Source organism: Acomys minous (assembly GCF_964271855.1).
Source record: "Acomys minous genome assembly, chromosome: 11".
NCBI lineage: Eukaryota > Metazoa > Chordata > Mammalia > Rodentia > Muridae > Acomys > Acomys minous.
In genome coordinates this window covers 20,662,485-20,686,664 of record NC_140492.1, presented here as the reverse complement: position 1 = coordinate 20,686,664, position 24,180 = coordinate 20,662,485, and the positions used below count along the sequence as shown (strand labels likewise).

Here is a 24,180-nt window from a genome sequence, read left to right as displayed (position 1 = left end):
ATAGATGTATAATATATCGTGTTGATATGCTCTGTATGAAATTTCAAGAAAAACAAAAATTCCAGCAGAAGTCAGTATTTAAAAATCTTAAAATCTGAACCCATACATAACTCAAATATAATCTTCATCGTTAGGCAAAAAGCTTTGCTGTACCGTTTTCAAACAATGTGAAGACATTTTTCTGCTTTTCTTTCCTTTCTGTTTTGTTTATCTGAGAAGAGATCTGACATCTTACACCGTCTCCGCTGGCCTTGAACTCATGATTCCAGTGCCTTAGCCTCTGGAACTGGGATTACAGGGATGCGCCACTGGATCCAGTTCAAAGGCATAGTTCTTTTGGCTGTGAGTGATCAAGTAGAGTAGAGGTCTGGCTTAAATTATTGTATGATTGCTGGCGCTAAGAGATTTATACAACACTAATAAAGAAAAGTAAGCACTTGGCAAATGTTTACCGAGAGCCTACAACAACAACGAGAGCTTAGAACAACAACAACAACAAAAATGAACAGATTAGTACTGTGTGGGCTTCATGCCCTGCTTCCAGATTATCACTGGTAATCTTAGTAAGTCCCTGGATTCTAGCTCACGTCATGACATCACCACACAATAAGAGACTATGAGCTGTTAGTAAATCAAGAGTCTGATGAGCAGCCATCTTGGGATTACCATCCAGCCGCAAGGTACATGCTGCATTCCCAGAACTCTCAGGAAGACCCAGTACTCAGGGAATTGGAGAGCTGTTAAATACTCTAGAGACTGGCTGTCCTGCTAAGACCTCAGAAGGAATTTAACAGAGTGTCAGCCAACATAGGGGGGGAGGGTACAGGGGTGGGGGCAGGAGTCACTAGGGCCAAAGAAGTATCTGCCAGAGTACAAAAGGGAAGCCAGCATCAGGGGTCAGGCTGAGGCAAGAGTAAGGGAAGGGCACACAGAGGAGAGAGTGAGGGGAGCCTACCACTGTCCCAAAGGAAGACATTGCTTTTATCTTAAGACTTCAATAATGGCAAATACTTCCACAATCTCTCAAGTGAGAATTTCCACAGGAGATAAAAAGGGACAGCTTTTGAAAGCCAGGGTTACTGATAGTGCATGACTAGGAATGACCTTATGAGTATCCACAAATAAAATGACTTCTCCTTGAGTAAGCATCTCTGTCGTATGACTGCCAAGCTGACACTGGTAACAGGTTCCAGCACATTCTATGTCTAGACATTAATAGAAGAGTGGGTAACATGATGAACTCTGGAGACATTAGAAGGAAACTTACAAATCTACAAGCACAAAAGTTAGGTTACAGTATGAGGAATGTGTAGAAGATTTTGCTGGCAAATTGGAAAGCGAATTTCATTAACAGCAGTCTCAGAATATGGGCCAGTGGGGCTCAAGGGTCCTTATGCAGGATGCACAAGAGAGCAAGATGACTTTCATGATACTAAAACGTATGTGCTTTGTGTACATGGTACCATTCAGAAGCCTAATGAAATTGTTTTAATGACTAATAAGATGCATCTTTGAGCATTTTTGCATTTCAAAATGTTCTCACTTTAAATTTCTTACATGGTAAATAACAGGTGTTATAGCTGACCTAGGTGAAAACTCACTTGAGACCTCAACTGCATAAGAATCTATGGTGGTCCTAAGTAATTTGAGAACCACTGATGACATATTGGGGCAAAAGCCAAGAAGCAGCATCTTGACTGACTTCAAACAAATTATTTGTTTTCTAGCTTCCAGGCTGTCCACTATAACTGTGCCAAATGAAGAATGCTCTCATCTAGGGGCGTGGCTCAGTGGTAGCCTGCTTGCCTACAACGCACAAATCCTTAGATAGGGCCAATCTCTCATACTACAGAAGACAAACCGAAGTAAGAAAGAAGAAAGGGGAGAAAGATATCCTATGTCAAAATGTCCCCAAGTTTGCAGTTGAAGAAAGAAAAAGATGTTTGTTTCAAAAGAGTAGAAGAGGAGAGGACTTTTCGTTTCCCATCTTTGCATTCAACATCACTCTGAATTTACCATGCCATTAGTAAGATCCACAAATGCTGATAAAGAGGCTGCTGTATGGTGAGAACTGAGGCTCCAAGGATAATCAATGACAAACACGCCTGTACTGACTTTACAAGCTTTTCAGTCAACAATAGTCTGAGATCATAGTGAAACAAAAACATGAATAAAATAGCACTAAGGAAGAAAGAGCAGGGAATTGCTTCTAAAGGCAACAGTCTACAGAGGTGGCACACGGGCTGGCTAAAGGGACAATCAAGTGCTTTGCCAACAACTGAAACACTTTAGGGAGTGGATGCACCATGCAATCAAGAAAGGAAGAGATGGGTGCACATAACAGTACATTCTAGAAACATTGTTACCTCCTCAAAGAACAGAACTTTCTCAGGGTGTGGGGCTAAGATGGCATCCTTGAGTCTGGTGAAAGACTGGGGCACAGGATCTGTATGCCTTTTGTTTTATTTCCACCCTGACATGATGACAGTGAGCAGGTGCTCTCACCTGCACTGAAATGGACTGCAGGCAGAAGGGAAACCAGGTCTTCTGTCTGCACACACTGAAAAGCGCCAGCTTGGAGGACTTCTAGGTATGGCAAGGCGGGGTGGAGTGGCCAGCAATGCCGGAAACAAGACTTTCCACCACACGTTACTTATACCATCCCATGAACCAGCTTTCTGTGTGGAAGTGCAAAGGGATCAACAAGGTTTGAAAATGAGAGTGATGTCTGATTCCAGACGGGGAAACTGCTACAGAAACAAAAAGGCTCCACAATTAGAAACATGCCAAGCTGGATGGCCGAGAGGGCAGATAGTCAAGAAGCTCTGGGTAGGCGCCCCAAGGAGAAAGACCAGGGTCTGTGCCAGAAAGTGGGCTTACAGCTGGTTCTGCAGAGCTTCTCCTTGTTTTGTTGGCGTCATTTGAATCTATCAAAGAACAGCCAAACGTCCAAGCACATCCGGAAGTTTAGTACAGTAGGGATTTCCCTCCCAAATGAGGTAAGTCAAATTAATTATTCAGAAGAGTCAAGGAAAGGCCATTCTTTACAGATATGAAATTTAGAAGAGATGTTAATTATGCTGAATTATCACTGTAATGATAAGTCAGGATTAATTAAGAAAGGCTTGTAGGCTGGGCCTGGTGGCGCACGCCTTTAATCCCAGCACTCGGGAGGCAGAGGCTGGTGGATCCATGTGAGTTTGAGGCCAGCCTGGTCTACAAAGTGAGTCCAGGACAGCCAAGGCTACACAGAGAGACCCTGTCTCGAAAAACCAAAAAAACAAAACAAAACAAAGGAAAGGCTTGTTATTTCCCTATGATCGTTAAGCTGTCAGAAGCCCTCAAGTGTTTAAAGACTAGGAAAACAACACAAGTCAACTGGAGTTTGGGGAAAATCTGGTGGCTAAGACATTGGGGCAAGGACCTTTGTAAAAGGTAAAGGCTAAGCCTCTGAAATAAGATGGCTGGCTGTGAGGAAGCGATGTTGGAAATTAACAACACTTCATGTGAGCCAACATTCTAGATCTTCTTACCAGGGTTGTCCATAGCCAGCGAAGCTCCAATGGGGCAGCCAAGCTGCCTGATGGCAGCCAACCTGACTTACAGCAATTTATCCCAATTAAGTTGACTGATCACGGCTTTGCCTGGACCACGTTCCTACAGCCACTGTGTAGAAGTTTAAATGCTTTCACAAAGTGTGATATACTACGTAAAAAGCACTACCACAGCTCTACTCGGCCAAAGGGTCTCTTTCTGTTGTAAGTCGGCTTGGCCCAGCACAGTTAGCCCAGTGCAAGATGCCTCAGGATAAAGACAACCCCACAAAAGGTTTATTATGCCTTATTTCTATATCCTCTATCGCCACTCCAGCCCCAAGACAGGGATTCTCTGTGTAGCCTTGGCTGTCCTGGAACTCACTCTGTAGACCAGGCTAGCCTTGAACTCACAGTGACCCACCTGCCTCTGTCTCCCGAGTACTGGGATTAAAGGCGTGCACCACCACGCCTGGCTCTATATCCTGTTTTATCCTTAGTTATTATTGCTAATCTCTAATTACAGCTAGCTTTCAATTCAACTTAACTACAGGTATCTGCATACAATACAGTGTACCGTACCTAGGAACTCTGTATTACGCATGATATCAGGCACGCACTGGATGCCTGTGGGTCTTTGAAGGAGCACTATTCTTTCAGGAGTGTTTTTTTTTTAAATCTTTCTATTTATTTAATGTATTTGTGAGCGCACACATGCCACAATTGTGCCTTAGAGAGCAAGCACTCTCCTTATCTTTGTACCATGTGAGTCCTGGAGACTGAACTCAGGTGTGGAAGACCACATCTTTATGTACTAAGTATCCTTAGCCCCAGAGGTGTTTGAGGAGAACATTTCCACCGACCTTAGCAATATGGCATCCCAATCTATCAGAACCAACTCAATCTCTGGCCATCTTTTTTTCTGTCTTTTATACAAACCTCTTTTTCTGACATAAAAGCTGATTATGCAAAACACTTGCTGAAAGTCATGCACAATTTAATCAAACTAGAAAAAAAATACATTATATACAACTTTCCTAGTAAAAGGCATATCACAGAAAGCATTTCCTCCTATGGAAAAAGTATTATGTTCATATATGTAAGCCAAACTGACTCAGTAAATTGTCTATTGTACCCAAGATATTCACTTTTTGTCTAATCAATTTTTAATAAAAATAAACTAATGAATACTGGACAAAGTAAGGAGTAGAGCTCTGTGTATAGTGGATAAAAACTGCCTATTAAGGGCAAATTTCTTTTGTTAGTTACTACATAGTAGGACTCTATTTCTTGAAAGAACTGAGATAACAAATACTGAAAAACTGCATAAGACATTAAAAACTTCATAGGCATTCCATGTTTTATATGTTTTCAATATTTAATAATCTAGCTGTTTCTTTGACCGGACTCTTCAGTCACAAAGACATCTTAAAAGTATAAGAGTGTTTTGTGTGTGTGTGTGTGTGTGTGTGTGTGTGTGTGTGTGTGTGTGTGTGTGTTTTAGTGTGGTTATATGGTAAACTATGATAAAGTTTATGATAAAGAAAATATACAAGTAACTTCAACATGTCAAACACTGGTCTACCACATCTTGCTTAGAATGACACAGTCCACTGTCTGATGAGAAGCCTGCCAAACGCTAGAAATCATGACCCTGCCATATCCAAGCTTACCTGACCATGCTCAGCAAGTGTGTGTGTATATACATACATACATACATACATACATACATACATACATACATACATACATATAATTTGAATGGGGTTCCACCTACTTCAGGCTGGCTTGAGACTTACTATGTAAGGAAGGGTGATTTTATACTCATTCTTCTGCCTCTACCCCTGTGAGCTGCTGTTACTGGCCTGTGCCACCAGGCCTGGCTTTATCTGATGTTAGGATTGAACACCAGGACTTTGTGCACACATTTATCAACTGAGCTACAGGCCCAATCCTGATAAATACATTTTAGAAAATAAAAGTCAGACATATTCACCTTAAAAATCTTAACTCATGTTAAGTGTATGCTAAAAAATAAAAAATAAATCACTATCAATGATTTATTTTACATTTTCAAAGTTGTCCACTGTTCTAAATAATCTTATTTTACTCAGAAGAGAAATCCACATTGATAGTTTCCCCTCCCCCACTTCTTGAGATAGACTGTCTCTCATCACTGCCAGGTGGCCCCATCTGGCCTGGGACCCAGCACTGTCCTGTGTTAGGCTCTAGTGCTGGGATTACAGGGCCACCATAGCCGCTAAATGTGATGATTTTTAAAGAAGTTCCAACTGGCTGTATTTTTATCTGCTCCCCTTCAGTGTCACCTGTCTAAGAGACTGTGACTTCTGGTGACTCAGTAAGACAAGTCCGTTGGCAAACACTAAGAGACTCATGACACCTGGGAGAGGTCCATCTTCTGGGACTTAGTTTAACAAACTCAAAAGGTAAGAAAGGAGTTCAAGGGTTCACCATCTAAACAAAGGTATATTTCAGCGTGGGAACTCAGAATGCACACGATTTAACAGCTTGTTGGTAAACAGAGGCGTAGTCGGCATAACTTCTAACTTACAGGAAGAGAATGTGCGAAAATATAAACAATAACAAGCGACCAAATGCGGCTAATTTTAGGCTGTTTTCAAAACAATGTTTTAAGGTTGTTTTTTTTTTCTTGGTGAGACGACAAGAAAATATAAACATTAAGGAAAACTTTAAGCTAACCAATCAGCTAGGTTTCCGGAATAGAAATCGGCTCAAGATTACCTACCCTTTTCCAAGTATCATTTCAGTTAAAACAGGGTGAACCTAGGGTACAGCCCCTACTTCTGACCAGATTTCCTGTTCTCTAGCCGAAGGCAAACTCTTCCCCAAGCACTTGCTAGGATAATAACGGATCGCGTTGTTTTTCCCAGGCTGCTCCAGCCTGTACAATAAACCGTGTACCGCCCGAAGCTGCATTTATACCAGAATAACGATCAGGCCAATTCAACGAGAATTTACGCCGTTCACTCACCTCTTTTGTTAACTCAAACCAAATATTTTTTCATTTCTCAAAAATGCCTTGTAGGACGTAACCATTTTAGACAACTCCAAAAGTAATGACTGACCTAAACTACGACATACAAACAAGAGCTAAATATCTCTATCTCCTTCTCCAAGCGCTAAGTAACTTTTTAGATGAAACAGGATCAGTATTGCAGATAATCAGCTTTACATTTTCTATGGTTCTGGGTAAAAAAAAAAAACAAATTAAATAGCATTGACACAGACACTACTCTCATTTTCTTTTCTTTTTTTTTCAGCCCATCTCTACAGAAGTCACCCACTGGCTTCTAATAACAAGGATTTTGGCCTTGGCTTTTCCTGTGGCACATTTGCTGACATATATTTATAGATTCTTCACTATAATTTCTTAGATTGGATCTCATGTGCTTTCTTAACCACACTGCCTAAGGAAAGAATTTGTACCGATAAAACACGGAATACATATCTGGTAACTGTAAGCTAATTTACAGCCAAGAGAGAACTGTCCGGAACAGATTAAAGCCACACGATGAAGCCAGAGAATGGAAGGAAAGGCTTCTCACCGCCTGACTCCAGCCTGAGCCTCTGCTGTGTGGGAAAGGAAGCCGAGGAGGGTGTTGAAAAGTAGCTCTGATGTCATCGGAGTCTTCAGATTCTCTGATCCTCCTCAGTCAACTGCGCACCTAAAGAACAGAAAAGGACAGTTTGGCAGCTATTCCAAACCGGCTTTAGGAACATTATTTTGTGACATTCAATACATTTATCTCAGAATCTTTTCTTGTTCAAGTTCTATGTAGAAGGAGGAATATGACAGGTAAATATAAACTGTTTGCGTATTAAAGGAATGTAAAATTCCCTTACATGGAGAGAGTACATTTATCTAATTATTAGAAGAAGATGCTATCGCAAAATAAACCATACCAAGAGTGTGTTGTTGCTATGAAGTGCCTGTTAATGTAGGTTAAATACAAATTTCCTAGTGTTCTGAACAATTTATCCATTCTGATTCCCCCCATAAGTCTATGTACCCCTTAAGACATCTCCAACAAAGAAAGTGAGACAGAAAAACAGCTGTTATTTCTCTCAGAGTAAATTTCTTCAGTTTCAAAATACCAACTATTTAACCTTCCCAACGCAATACACATCAACTGCCTTAGATACATACAGACAGTAGAAAAGTCAGGACCAGGTTGGCTGTTAACAGCCACAAACTGGGTGGAAAAAAAAAAGAAAAGAAAAGAAAAGTACACTGGGCCTCCCCATCCAGGGGACATGGTCAAATATGGGGCACCAGAGTTCATGTAAAAGTCAGTCCCAGGGCAGGAGGTCCCTCTCACACACAGTCATAGGGGAGGGGAGTAGGGGGAAAGTGGGAGGGAGGGAGGAATGAGAGGATACAAGGAATGGGATAACAATTTAGATGTAATATAAATAAATTAATAAAATATATTATTAAAAAAAGAAAGAACACTGTCTAGTTGAGGTAAACAGACTGTGGCATGTCTATGCACCTATAACACTCAGCACTACTATATTATTGATACAACAATAACGAACATAGAACTTATCCTAGTACAAGAAACTATATAAAAACAGACATGTGGAGTGTAATTCCATTGACATACACTCCTAGACAATGTAAATTAACCTACTATGGACAAAAAAAAAATTGATCTATGGGGTTCCTGGGAAAGGAGGGTACACAGAGTGGGAATTCAAACATGTGCATCTTAAAATGTGCTGGTAGTTTCATTATGACTTGAATGCCACAAAACATTTTATGCCCCTTTATTGTGGCAATTCCAAGCCTAAGATCTGCACTATTTTAGAAAAAATAAAATAAAGAATATGGAAGAGATATAAAAGTATTTGGCAAAAAGAATGTTTATAAAATACATTATTTTAACAACAAAAATTAGAAATAGCTATTCTCTGTTGAAAAATTTTTAAAAGGCTGAAAGTAATTAAATAATCTCTCATACCATACGATATAGTATATAAGATACAGTATCATGTATGAAGTATTATATAAGGAAATTGAGTTATATTGAATGATAATAAAACAACTCTATGTTTGTCATAAATACTTTTACATTAAAAACACATAAAATAAAGGCATCTTTTCTGCATTCAGACAAAATTATTATTTTCTTTCTGTTGATATTTCGTAGTTTTCTTCACCAAAAATATATTTCTAATAAACGAAAGATGAAAATAATTACCAGGAAAAATTGTACCTGCCTATTAAAAATATAAAAGAAAGGCATCTTGAGAGGTAGCCTAAGTCACAGGGGTGGCTCTGCTGCCACCCTGCCTCCACCAGTGACCTACTAAGTAGGGAGTGAGGAGGAAACTGGGAAAATGGAAGCAATCATTAACCTGCACGCCTTCCCAGTTACAAACACTTTATTAGGCTTGAGCATATTTGATCTTTATAGTGAGGTTACATGGGAACAGCCAATATGGAGAAGGGCCCCAAATTCTATATTCTAGAGTCAAGTCAGACCTTGCCAATAAATTCTGACAGGAGTTCTTAGAAAAGTAAGGGTCGGGGGACCACTTTTCCTGGCTAGGTATAGAAGGAAGCTATTCATGTGTAAACTTAAGAACACCACATTTGCTACAGTACAACAGAGGTCTTGGGGATTTTCTACATCACAATTCTTAGTCTTGGAAACTAGTCTCAATACGAGTCTGCCTTGGCTTGGCTGACGAGAAATATGAAACCACTGACATCCTGCTAAATGTAAATTTTCAGTGTTGTTAACGTTACTTCTCTTTGTGAGATGCACCATTACTGGGTTTTCAAATATGGCAAAAGACCATGATCTGATTGTCTTTAAGACTGTAGCAAAGATGGAACTTAAATCTACAACTCAAGCTATATCTTCCTTAATATAGTCTCCAAACTGGGATGTTCTATGAAGAACACTACAATAAACATGTGTAGTGTGTTGAACGGCTGGTCCATGTTTGAGAACCATGGGGAAACATAGGAAGCCTTCACGGCACAGGCCTTGCTCACATTCCCAGCACCAGGCAGGTGTCACAGTGCGGCACAACATGAAACCTGGATGCACATGATTTTTAAAAACCTTATAAGACAACTACTATCTTTGGCATTTGATGGATGAGAAAACGGAGTGTTAAGTTACCTCAAGTTACAAAGCTAAAGGAAGCTGAAGACGAAATCAAAACCCTGGCCAGGTGTGGCCACACACACCTTGTTATCTCGGCACTTGGGAGGTAGAGACAGCCTTGTCCATGTAGTGAAATCTGTCTCAAAAAGAAACCAAATCTTGGTAACATTTTACTTGAAAAAGTTCTAAGTCTTGGGAATTATCTGGAACCCTGACTAGTAACACTTCTGTAGCAGTAGACATCTACAGCCTTCTCAAATCACATACGTACTTGGGAGTGGGGGCACTGAAGCAGATGAAGTCCGTATATTCCATGGGAGGAAGGGAAAAGTTACATCTACATCTGTGTGGATGCTTACTACATTCTAGAACTATTCATTTTGATGGCTACTCTCTACCAGGGTTGTTGCATGTCTTTTGAGCTATAGATGAACACAAATATAGATATTTAAACACAATAACAAAGGTAAATGCAAAGTAACAACTTTCACAGATGAATATCTACAAAGTTCTTTTGTGAATAAATGTATATGGTAATTTCATACACAAGCCAATGCCTAAATGTTTGAGATGTGTTTTGCATGATGACAATAGGAAACACATTATTGAGAGGAAAACCTACATTCCCGACCAGCTGTGATGTTAGCGGGAACATCTGTGCAATCCATCCATACTCAGCTTTCAGTTTGCTCACTTGCTTTACTTATTCCTGAGCTGGACATGGTCACCTGCTCTTCCTGCAGCTCTTGGCATCTAGAGGGTTCGCCCTCTACTCGGCTACTAAAATGTACTGCATTATTTGTTTAAAATGTTTGAGTTTGGGTGTTTCTGTTTTGTTTGTTTGCTTTCGAGACAGGGTTTCTCTCATAGCCTTGGCTTTCCTGGACTTGCTCTGCAAACCAGGATGACCTTGAACTCACAGAGCTCAGCCTGCCTCTGCCTTCCGGAGCGCTGAGATTAAAGGTGTGCACCACCACGCCTGGCTATTTGTTTCAAAATTAACACACCCATTCCTTGCTGGTCTAAAGACAGTTTCCTCACACTAATGGTTAAAAGACTGCAGGCTTTGCTCCCTAAATTGGGTAATTACCATCCACTCAATGTAAAACACAAAAATTAAATATGAACACAGACAGCTTAGGGAAGGATAAAGTTAACCTTTATCTGGGTGCTACAGAGATGATTCAGAGGGCAAGAGCACTGCTCATTCCAAAGGACCTTGGTTGGATTCCCAGCACCCACTCCATGGCCTACAACCATGTGTAACTCCAGTTCCAGGAGATCTGATGCTCCAGTTTGTCTCCACAGGCATTTAGCACACTTACATGCTGGAGCCTACACATACATGTAGACATAAACCCATACATACTTTAAAAAAAAATCCTTTGTCTGCAGGCAGTATGATCTTATATGACATCTACTACGTATCTCTTAACATTAATAAAATTTCCAAAACATTTGATAGATGACAAGACCTAAAACGAAAGAATTGCTTTTCATCTACCTGCTAACAATAAGGTGATTGCAAACATTGGATATATTTGCTTAAGCAGTAGCAAACAAAACAAAACAAACGAAAACAAAAAAACACAAGAACAGCTTACTATAAAGCTATTGTAAGAACCAACACAGTATAGTGCAGGCATAAGCCAGATCTATACAACCAGGTAGGAGGAGGAGGGAGGCACCAAAATAAGCAAACTCTCAGACCAAATGTCATTTAAATTTTGACAAAAATGCTATATTAAAGGGATAAAATACAACCTTGCTAGTAAATGGGCATAAAAGCATAAGAACACATGAGTAAATAAACAAGTGTTAATCCTTTAGTTTGCTACGTCTAAAACTAATTATCTGGACCACTGTTTAGAGCAACAAAAGAAAGGAAACTTCTACAAGAAGGAAGAGGAGATTTTAGGTTAGAGATAGACTCCTTGTATAGATCAGTAGAAGCCTAATCCGTATAAACTGAACAACTGAACTTCATTCAAGTCCCCAAGAGATATCAGTCATCTAGGAAGTCAGCACCAGAATGGGAGAAAATGTTTGCAACTCATATACAGGATAAAGAAACTACATCCAGCACACACTGAAGTCCTCAGAACTCAAGAATGAAATAATCTAACCAAAAAAGATAAATAAACCGGATGAGGCTTGAAATGCATTAATGAAGGTTTAGCCAACACACAGTGAGGCGACCATCATAATTACTCCTTAAAAAAGCCGACTGAGTGTCAGTAATCGCACCACACACACACTAGAGTATCTATCAGTTTTTCAATTTACAAGAATTATAAGAGCTGGGAGTGGTGATCCGTGCCTTTAATCCCAGCACTTGGGAGGCAGGCAGAGTTCTGTGAGTTTGAGGCCAGCTTGGTCCAGAAAGAAAGAAAGATAGAAAGAAAGAAGAAAGAAAAACATCTTCAGTTGGAAATGATGGGGTGAGGCGGTTCTTGTACTAATTCACTTTCTATTGCAGTGATAAAATACCAACAGAAACCCACACTGGGGAGGAAGAGGTTTACTTACCACTGAAGGGTCCATAAATGAGGACAACTCAGGGCAGGAACTAAACCAGCAACTAACGTAGAAGCAATGGAGGAGTGCTACTTACTGGCTTGCTCTTCCTGACTTTCTCAGCTAGCTTTCCAACTCAGCGTCACCTGAGGTGACCCCACCCACGGGAGGGCTGGGCCCTCCCATACTAATCCTTAATCAAGAAAATGTCTCCTAGCTTGACCTACTGGCCTGCCTGGTAGAGACATTTTATCAACTGAAATTCTCTTTTCCCAGAAGGTCACACACTTATGCTAAGAATATGCCAGGTGTGGTGGTGCACGCCTTTAAGCCCAGCACTTGGGAGGCAGACGCAGACAGATCACTGTGAGTTCAAGGCCGGCCAGGTCTACAAAAGTGATTCCACAATAGCCAAGGCTAAACAGAGAAACTCTGGCTCAAAAACCAAAAACCAAAACAAAACAAAAACAAAAAACCAACAACAACAACAAAAAAAAGGAAAACAAAAAAAGAAGAAGAAGAAGAAAAAAAAAACACCCCAACAACATAAGGGGCGTGGCCACTTTGGGAAAGAGCTGGATTGTTTCATACAGCTACGTGCATGCATACATTCGCAGTGTCCCAAGAATTTCCCACATGGTTATTTAAGGAAAAGAAACCAAAGCTTGTCCGAAACTTGTGTGCACATGAGATTGGTATCAGACCTCTTAGCCAATATTGTAAGCAAAGCAGACATCCACTGATGAAGTGATAAGTCTAAGGTGGTAACCAAAAACAAAACAAAAACAAACAAGAGGCATTAATGACTAAGGAACAAGACTTGAAGACTAAAGATCAGTTACGAGAAGAAGCTCCATATTTGTACCCTTATTCAACATGTATGGGACAGCTGGAAGAGTGGATTGAGGTAGAGAAAGTAGATCAACTCCTGGCCAGAGAAAGGCTATCATTATAAATAAGACTGGGAGACCCTCGTCTTCTAAAACAGTTGCAATGAAAATTTACTTGAAATCATCCATCTCAGTAGTATCAGTGTATGAGCTATGTGGTGTTTCAATTACAGGTCCACCTGGGGGAAAGACTTAAGAAAAGACACACTATAGCATTTAGAAAATTAAACTGCCTTATTGAGAATCTGATGTAAAGTAAGTCACGCTTTTTTCCATTATTTAAAAGAAAACTTAGAATCTAAGATAAACATAGTACACTACAATTACTCCTTGGAGAATTCAGAAACAGTCTGAAGCTGTGTCTCCCTCACATGCCACAGGGGCAAAGCAGGCTATGTCACAGCAGCTATGTAAGGAGTTAAACAGTTCTTTTAAAATTAACAGTAAGCTATACCACCCAGAAATTCTATCCTGGATATATGGAGAAAGAGAATGAAAGCTTTGTCTACACAGGAATTTCCATGACGCTATCAGTGTTATTCATAATAGAAAGCAGCTGGAAACAACCTAAGTGTCCATTATCCAAATAGTTAATAAAAGGTTAAATCAGACCAATGGACTATTACTCAACCATTAAAAAGTAAAGTACTGCTGCATTCTACAAACATTTCAATTTTATTACACCTACTGAAAACAGCCAGTCAACAAAAAGCACACTTGTATGAGGAAAAAACAAACAACCAATTCAGAAACTGCCATGAAAACACTCAACAACAAGACATACCTAAATACAAGTAAGGTGTAAACACAGGCTGCTCTTGTCGGGCCAAAGTATATGGAGACATTATCAGGAGAAACGATATAACCAAACTTGCCATGTATAGGAAACCCCAGTGGATGAAAATAATTCTTCCCAAACCAAATCAATACATTCCACACAATGTGAATCTGATATCAAAAGGCTTTATGAACTGACTAAACGGACCTGAAACAGTCCACCTCATTCTCCAAAGGGCCACAAAGACTACCAGAGGGGCCTTGCTTGGCGAGACACCAGGGCTCACTATCTAGCCTTGGGAGTGAAGTTGGCTAAATTAGAGTACTCTGGACAAATAGACATCTGACCTCTGGGTAGAGCCATCACATGTGAAACAAGTTGCACTGTACATCACGGCAAGGAAAGGGAGGCAGTCACCCAATGTCCTGTTGACTGAAAAAAAAAAAAAGAAAAAAAGAAAGAAAGAAAAGGAACTGGGTCCCTACAGTTATCACAAAATACAAATCCCAGAGGAATTGAAGTTTTAAACATGAAGGCAAGGGTCTAATATTTTACAAATGATATATAAGAGATCATGAGCTCTGAGATGGACAGACGTACAGGTTGAGGCAGGGGGATGGAAAATTAAGGCCTTCCTTAGCTATATAGCAGGTTCAAGGCTAACTTGGACTCTTGTCTCAGAGGGAGGGAGGGAGAGAGAGAGAGAGAGAGAGAGAGAGAGAGAGAGAGAGAGAGAGAAACACACAGACAGACAGACAATATAAAAAGGCAGGGAAGGCTTCTTAAAGCATAGAAAGGGCTAACGAGAAAGCATAATAAATGTAAGCGCATTAACATCAAACATTCCCATTCATTAACAAATATAAATAAAAACAAAAAAATTAACCATAGAACCCATGGTCAAAAAATAGTACCTATAATACATGAAAATATACATGTGTGTTTTCAACAAAACTTTATTTTTAAAAACTATGAGATGCAGAGAAGGTAGTCTTAATTTTCCATTTGTATGTGCCGTATTGAGTGAAAAGTTTTAGAAGACATGAATATGCCTTCCTTTCTTTCCTTCTTAAAAAAACAAAAAACCCACTAAGTTATTATTATTTGTAGTGCTGAGGATTGAACTCAAGACCTTGCCCACGCTGAGCAAGCACTATACCAAACTAGCTGTATGTCCCGCCCATATAGAAGAAAATAACAAAACTGGGTAGTGACAGAAAACAATGTTTAGCACCTCATTAGGAAGCACAAAGCATGGCAGCGTCTAGAACTGACACTCTGTCTGTCTGTCTTTATCTGTCTCTCTGTCTCTCTCTGTGTCTCTCTCTCTCTCTGTTCCTCTCCCTCTTTCTCTACCCTCAAGACGTCCCTTTGGGGTGTGTAACCCTGAGTCTTCCCTGTGTGAAACCACAGAGAGCCGCTGCTGACATGTGTAGCTTGTCTTTGTTACTTTGGGGGTTCTTTGTAGGTTCTCCTTTTTCCAAGCCTTTATTACCCTCCCTTTCTCCCCCAAACACTAGATAGGAGAGAAAGAAGGCCAGAGGGGAAAGACAGAGATGCCTGGACCTAATTTCCTTCCCGACCGTTCCTCCCAGTTTCCGGGCCAGACTGGAACACTTCTCTTAACTACTCCTCCCTCAGTTCCCCAAGAGTCTGATTAAGCAGCCCCTTCTCCCAGGTTTCCGGATACTAACAGCTCCAAAACATTATACTTGTTCTAGTCTATCTGCCCAGCTCAGCTTCCCCAAGCTCAACTCTCTGCTGGCAACATCTTCTCCAACGGCCTTCGCTTCTCACTCTATGCAATCTCTCTCAGTGTCTCCTGGCTTTTTTTATACCCAACACTGAACGAAGGCCGTGTCGGGTGAGACAGTTCTACTGGCTAAGAATTCTTGAATGGCCAGTTGACTAGCAACTGGGGATCCTTTAAAGGGCCAAGCACACAAGATATATCACACTATAGACTTCACTGACGCTTTGTAACAGCTGTTGTGTATATATATATGACTCTCTCTCTCTATATATATATATATGACTCTAAGTGTACCATGTATGTATAAATACATCAATACAGACACCGCTGCTGTGGTCTTAGTGAGTAATGTCTACACAGGCTCACAGCTGTACACTTGGTTCGCAGCTGGTGGCACTGCTAAGGAGGGTATGGAACCTTTAGTTGGTATAGCCTTGTTGGAGGAAGTTCATCTCTGGGGTGGGTCTTGAGGAATCATAGCCTCACCCTACTTCCTGTGTGTACGCCCCCCCCCCCCTTTTCCTCTATCTGCTGTGTATGGATGAAAGATGTGATCTGCCAGCTTCCTGCTTCTGCCCCCTACGTCTATGTCCTCCCTGGACAGAGGAGCCACAGTGGACTCTAATCTTTGGTAAACTCTTTGGTAAGTGGCTTGTGGTCATAGTATTTTATCACAGCAACAGGAAAGTAACACACACCAAAGCAAAATGAAACAAGCAAACAAATGCACCCACTTATCAACCAACAAAACAAAGTAAATTCACACAATATAGTATTACCCAGCAGAGAGAACAAATGGGCTATAAATACAGCAGTATAAATGATTTCTAAAAATCCACAATGAATTAAAGAGAAGTCTCAAGGGACTGTGTACAAAATACTATGATTTCACAAGACTTAACTAAAGCATAAAGTCAAATAACGTAGTATTTAATTATGCAGGTGGGAAAAACAGCACTATTAAAAACAAGGTAAATGAGTAATATAAAATTCAGAAGTGGTCCAGGGTTGCAAAATGGGGTAAGGGCTAACTAAACTGTGCGGTAAGGAGACGTGTAGTTGACAGAAGGATCACATCAGTGAGGTTCTCTTCACAGTATATTGTATCTCATAATATACGCACAGGTAAACTGAAGTGACAAACGCTCTACAATCCAAAACACTTAAAGCTTCTGACATGGTATCAAAAAGCCTCCAATATTACAGCATTTCAGATTGTTGGGTTGTGAGCCCAGTAAAGCTTATGCAAATATTCAAAACTGGTCCGAACTCTCAAGTGTGAAGCAGTTTAGACGGGATATTCCAGTGTTACCTCTCTTTACAGTGCGACACAAATGGAAATAAAACGAGCCACTGCGCTGTGGCAAACAGAACGCCACTGTGCTAAGAAGCGATTAGGGTACGTATCTAAAATTTCCACACATGCATACTAGCCTCTAGCCAGTAGATTTTGTTCTTTATTAACAATAAATAAATAAAAGGAATATATAAAGCAAGCGATGCACATGCTCCAAAGAACATGGAAGCCGGATTGCAGGCAAAAGCTTACAGTCTAATCTAAGAATGAAGCTAGCTCATTATCAGTCACCAAAGTCTCAAAAGGATGCAACGGCCTGCCTGCGTGTGGCTCACTTCAGAGCGGCTCATGGGAGATGGTGTGGGAATCACCCAGTGCTTTTCAGGAGCTTCAGGGTCTTCACAGGTCTTTCTGCCCAGTTGAGAACACAGGGCTACAGTCATAGATATGCCATGACGGGCAAGAGGGTCATGAGAAAAGCCTAGCCACCCTTCACGGCAAAGCACTTGGCAGACAGAGAACTCCTTATATTTGTTATATGCTGCTTTTAGCTCAGAAGCAGTTAAAATCCAATGTTTCCAGTGGCACGGCTTCAGAGGTGGGACATGGCACTCAAGGAAAACCACTGTATGAAACATATTATTTCTAAATTTTTAAAATAATGAATTATAATAATAATGTAGATTTATTTTTCTATTTAAATATTTCCCCAGTGTCTATCATGGGAAAGGTACTTTGAAATGCTCTGAGTAGGTTGTAGAACGTGCAGACTGAGGTTTTTCGCTACTGTCCTTGTCCGAGTTCAAATGAGTGCAGTATTCCAGCGTCTTAACACTAACTCCTCTTCCAAATGGACGCAAAGCTGCTCACTCCAACGTCACATGATGATACGGTACTGATTCATTCTGATAGCTTTGATTCGCACTTAACTGTAAGTTGGCCATGAACTATATATTATTGTAGTGTGACACAGCTTCTCCTGGGGAGACACCACACACACATCAGTTGGTCTAACCCTCTTCTAGGCAGCTCAGCTGGTGTCTGCTTCTCCCAGATCTAAGAGTCTTCTTCATAGCTTGGCTCCTCTGAAGGAGACTCTTACTTTGACTACTTGGGTTACTTTGATTACTCCAAGCCTGGGATGGGATGCCTACAGATGCCGACCTATGGCTAAGTACTAGGCTGGCATGCCCTCTCTGAAAGTCTGCTGTCATCTGGTCTGAGCATGTGTCAGGTGATCCCAGAGGCTGATACCTCAGAAGATACTGAAGAGGAACCCGGCAAGGCCTAAGACAGCATGGAAAGGTTGCATCCATTTGCATCAGTTGCTTTCTCCACAGAGCAAGGCTGGGGACAGAGCATGGATAGGAAGCACTGCTGTCTTACCTAGCTCCCTGTAGCCCTCAGTCCTTCTCTCTGAGTCATGACTTTTCCATATCCTAAGGTCCTACCATGCCCCCCGCCCCCGCTACATTTCCCAATGCATGATGAGTTTCAACGGTCCAACTTAATTTGCTCAGATTTACTCAGGGCCAATGGGGGAACATGGCTCTGTCCTTCCCTGCTGCACCTGCTGGGTCCTTGGGTCAGAGTGGCCCTGTGCAAGATACATGGCTATATCTGATGCTATTGCCTCTCTATTCACCCTACTAGGCTACTGAGGGAGTTTCTGGCTGGGCAGAATACATCCAGCCCTAGTATATCTCTGTGTTGGAAGGAATTGCAGCCTCCTTACTCTGGGAGGACATGTACCCACCCCTGGGATGGCTTCATTACCATCAAGCATATTGCTCTCTAATGGCTGTCAACTATGGACTGTTCCTTGGGCTTTCAAACCTTCCAGCTGGGCTGTAAGAATGCAATTTGGTTCATCAGTTCTTTCCATAGGAACTCCAAGTCGACAAAAATCTTGTCACATGTGTTTTCTGGTAACCCAGAGAGACCTCTTTCTCTGTGTTACCTTTTTCTTATCTCTTCTAGGATGGTCTATCACATTATGAACTCTCTTTACATGCTGTTCTAAAGTACCTGAGACTTGCCAAAGTCTTAACCTACTTTATAAAAATCCTGTCCTACCAACGGACCCAGCAAAGCCACTGATAATCTATATCAGCCTTGATGTCCCCGCTGGATCGACCTTTTCTTCAACTCCTCGGTGAACACGGTTCCATCTGACCCTGTGACTGAGGTTCAAACCCAATTTCTCTTATCCCGGTTGCCTTGACAGCATCCACCCATCCTCTGTGGTCCTCCAGCCCCTGCTATTTGTGGAGACCTCAGATGAAAACAGCAAAGTGATCCTAACAGATCTACTAAGCTGGTCCATCAGGGCTAATTTCACTCATATTGTCTCAGGCTAGGCACCCTTTGTCTTAAGGAAGGATGGTAGTCAGAAGGTACTCATTTGTCTACCTTCACAGCAGTCCTAATGATCCCATCTGCTCCCATGTCCTATGCTGTTCAAGTCTTCTCCAATTCCAACAGTGCAAGTGTTGAGTACTTCTTGACCACCATAGTTTCTTGTACTGGCCCACTATAAAGGCCAGCATCTATACACTGGGTCACGGAGTTACCCTTTCCTACTAAAGGAAGGACCTGAGGGGTATATCCTACTATACTTAACACCTCGCTCCCGTCCTCTTGTTTATGAAACTTACTTGCCAAGCCAGAGCCCAATACAGAAAATGAAAGCATCTCCCTTTCTTACTGCAGTTGGTCCTTTACAAAATCAAGTTCCTGCTTGGCTGCCATCTTGGCCACCAATGCATTTCGAACCACACACAACATGGCCAAGCAACCTATGCCGCTGTTTGTTTGTTGACAACCCCTACCCTTGTATGCTAAACTTAAAAGACTGAAATTTTTCCTCTACATCTTTAACTGTTTCCAGGGTACCACCACAGTCATGAGATAGACCCCACTTATCCAGCAGGCATGTCACCCCATGCCACCTCGATGAATATTACTATCCTGGGATTCCCCTCCACGGACACTACTAATCCTGATGGCTCAGCCTTAATTGCAGGTCTCATGACACATAGCAAGAATCATGCAACCTCTGTCATAGATAGCACAAAGGCACATCAGTACATACCACACAGGAAAAGAACTGTGTCAGAATTTCCTCAATGGATGCTCGCCCCAGAGGCTGCTTGGCATTGGTGGCATGCCTTGCTACCCCACAGGCAGGACCATTCACTTACTCCTCCCTAACTCATCTTTGGTTCCGTCATGTCCCTGTTCTGGGGCCAATCATGTGTGACAAAACGTCTTCCTGGGGTGACGCAATGCCCAGGTCTACTCACACCAGATTGGATATTACCAGAGTTCAACTTGGTGAACAAGTAAGTATTACTGGGGTTAGAGGAGTAAGGGTGAGGGGTTACTTACAGAAGCACATGTGACTCCCAGTCAGCTGATTTTGTCTTTGCCCTCCCCCATCCCCAGCAAGGGTGAGAGCTCACAAAAGCTCTGGAGCACACTGCAGACTACAGGCAACTAAACAGATCAGAGAGTGGCCTTTTCAGGTGCCTCAGTGTAAGAATTTTTCTGGTGCAAGGGCATCTTGGCAGTCAAGAGCCAAGGAATACCACAAAGTCACACCACACAACAAACCTCACACAAGAGATTCACTGGGGAGAAAACAGAATGGCAGCTACCTTTGAAGAGGAAGAGAGGCAGAAGAGGGCTGGGTGAAGGGGAAGGCTTATATAGTTTCTGGAGCATGATTTCTGAGCTTAGTGAGAAAATATCCTTCCATAGGAAACATTGTTTGGCCATTAACCTTGAGTATGTGTGTGGGGGTGGGGGTGGGGGGTGGGGGGCAGGGATAGGGTGTTGTGAGGGATAGGGTATTTCCAAGTTCCACTTCTTAGAGCTTCAGGCCATATCAGGGTCATGATATTTTTCCCTTGGCCCTAGTCTTGGGGTCAAGTCTGGATCAGAATATTCTTTCCTCAGCCCAGGTGCTTGAGGGCAAGTCAGGGTTAGGGTGTCCTTTCCTCGGCGCATTTACCCCTCACTCAGTTGCTCTAAACCTTTTCCAGGAAGCTTGGCTGGCTTCTGCTTTTCCCAGGGCCCCAGAGGCTTCCTCACAGCCTGAGCTGTCTCAGTGACTCAGCTTTTACTGCTTACCCTGGCAGGGAGGGGCTTACTGAATCTGGTCAGTTTTAGGAACTTTCTGAAGGTATTTTAAATTGTTTACCTTCCTATCTTAGTGGCTCCCAAATAGGATGGAATGTTTCAATCTCAGAGGAAACTGTTAAACAACAACTAGGAAGCTAGGATGAGGACAATTATCTGCATATACTTTGGAAGGTCTATTGTATCACATTACCCAGGAAAAGGATATATTTTTTTAAAAAATCCATTCTACTGTTTATTAAAAACTATCATATCTATTATAAGATTTGTGTCTTCAGAAATGAGGCACTGACTCAAATAAATATATTTAACATGTAAATTTAAAGACAAGAATAAAAAAGTGAGCCCTAAATCTACTCTAAGCATCTGAAAGCTTTTAATACTTCTAAAGTTACTTCCACTGTTTCCATTTGTTAAACACAGAATACCCACTCCCATATCAGACTTCTTTATTAATTATTTGTGCTGGTTTTTTGTTTGTTTTTGGTAAATGTATACCACAGATTTAACTGCAGTTTTACACTGCTGTGAAAATGAACCACTACGATGCCGAAGGAGGTCACTCTGCCATTGCTGTCTCACTGCTTTCTCTCCCCTTCGCCCTCATCCCCTTTACTCCTCCTCCCTCACCCACAGAAGCTGTATGCCCTCTGACCTTTATGTTCCCCGCCCACGGAACTCCGCCCACACCGTCCACCTCTCAGCCTTCCGGTAGGTGAGACCTTCAGGAACACCATCTAAGCTGGCTCTTGCCTTCCTCCAGGTCTTCCAGGCTGCATTCTCTACCTCCATTTCCACTTAGCACTTACTAAGCCACCATGATGTTGAATTGCTTTGTCTGTCTCACCAACAACAGGTACACTCTGGAAAGACGGCAAAGCCTTTTGCCTTCGGGTTCTCTACCCCCCACAGCACAACAAATGGACAACTAGAAAAGAGTGTCACCAAATATGACGGCAGTGAAGACAGATTCTGGAAATAAACATAGCTGCATTTCCCACAGATGTGAAACACTGGTGTCCCTTCCTGACTAGCCGGGCGGGCAAAATCAAGCACCTTCTCTCAAAAGGCAAATCTAATTAAGTCCAGCTACACTGAGGTACCTACGATTGACAAATAATATTTTCTCTGATCATGAGGGTCATAGCAGGAGTAGATAAAGAGAATTTGCTGCTTGAGTTTACTGGGAACTGTTTTCTCGCTCTTGAACAACAAGCAAACATCACAGGCAAATGGCCATCTTGCAACCACAATGAGTGACACAGCTGAGACATCAACATAACAGGACACCAGGAGGGAAAGCACCCAACATCCTGGTAACTAACTGTCAACAGTTCAAATTTCCAGGTGTGTGGTAAGGCCTACTCACCACCAAAGCTGCTTTTATGAGTGCCTCCAATAGCATGCATTTTAGTTAGCACTGAAATATTTTTGAACTATGCAGGATCCTACCATACGTTAGATCAAATGAAAAGAAAGGTAAATATATTCACCTGAGGCACTTGGGCTTTTTTATTATCTTTTGTTATGATGCATACCTACAGAACATGTTCCATGACAGAGAAAACAAGTCATTTTAACACACATTCATTTTGTCCTGGCAGTGCGGTAAATGTACCTATGATATTTGCTGTACCAAGAACAGAAAATAGGGCTGAGTGTGATGGTGCACACCTTTGATCCCAGCACTCAGGAGGCAAAGACAGGTGGATGTTTGTGAGATCAAGGCCAGCCTGGGCTTTATAGTGAGTACCTGGCCAGTCAAGGCTACATACTAGGATCCTGTATCAAAAATAAAAAAAAAAGAAACAAATAAACAAGAACTGAAAACAAACATATGGCCACAGCAGAGGCCATTCAGATGTATTATTTAACATAACTTAGATTGTGAAATCATGCATTCTGTAAAATGGTAACTTCTTATCCAGTGAAGACAGAAAGAAAAGGTCAAGTTATGTAGTAAGACGGTGGGAAGAAAGGGTTCAAGGCCAAATATACTAAGGTGAATAACGAATTAAACAAAGCTACACGAGTGTGCACACTCTTTAGAAGGCAATCCGGGGTCACTGCCATTGACTATACATGCCACCTTCATCCCAAAGAAATCCTAGACTGGAGAGGTGATGGAATAGAGAGGGTGCGTGCAAGCTGTACTCAAAAATCCCTTTGATTGCTCATTTAAAACCAAACCTTCAGTTAGCTACAAAGGCCAAATTTTATCTGTTTAAACTGACAGCCCAAAGTCTCGGAATAACCAAAACACCACAACGTAAGAAAAACCTTAACAGATTTATATAATTCTTATAAGAGCAAAAGAATCTGCTCTAGACATAACTGGACCAAAATTGGCAATATTGCAAAGTTTTACTCTAGGTAGGCTCAACTTAACTCTACATTTATGGTATTTATAATTACACCATGACTAGTTATCAATATTTTATTAGGTCTAATTTCTAAAAGATATGTGATTGTATTCTACAGCTACTTGGTTTGTACGGATTTTTGTGTGTATATGTGCACATGGGTAATAAATGCAGAAGCCAGAAGAGTCAGTTCTCTCCTTTCACAGTGAGGTCCCAGGGATGGACCTCAGGACATTAGCCTTGGTGACAAGTGCATTTACTTACTTGCTGAGTCATCTGCTGGCCCTTGGCTATCATTTAAAAGGAAATATTTGGCTAATTATGACACAGAGAAAAATATTTAAGGCCAATATTTAGAGCAGATGTTTCCATCAATATTTTCTCATTGCAGTTTTTGCCATCGAGATAGTTCTGTAGTGTAGCTTTAACACAGTCACTGACTCTGTTTTAAAAAGCAGGCTGAGGAAGCCATGGGTAGCGAGCTACTGAGCAGCACTCCTCTGTGTCAGCACCTGCCTCTAGGTTATTGCCCTGTATGAGTTCCGGTCCTGACTTGCTTAGAGGAGATGGTGTCGAAGCATAAGCCAAATAAACCCTTTCTTCTCCAGGTTGCTTTGATCCTGGCGTTTCATCACAGCAATAGCCACCCTAACTAGGACACTATCAATTATTGCCAATAGTGTTAAGTCAAATAATGACTCATTTAACTGTTAAATAGATAGCAACCAAGAGTGAGGACAAG

At 41.5% G+C, this 24,180-nt stretch overlaps 1 protein-coding gene across 4 annotated transcripts in view; it reads right to left on the bottom strand.

The window, feature by feature from the left end:
• NRIP1 (nuclear receptor interacting protein 1) overlaps positions 1–24,180 on the bottom strand; it is an 88,461-nt gene that overhangs the window by 37,130 nt on the left and 27,151 nt on the right. For 2 of the 4 annotated variants that reach the window (XM_084800843.1, XM_084800842.1), the window contains exon 3: positions 7,121–7,240. The exons of 1 other annotated variant lie outside the window; for it this stretch is intronic. The gene's annotated coding sequence lies outside the window, so the exon portion shown is untranslated. Of the gene's footprint in view, positions 1–7,120; positions 7,241–12,226; positions 12,359–24,180 lie in introns of those variants that run through there. One more of the 4 variants, XM_084800844.1, reaches the window with a different exon arrangement.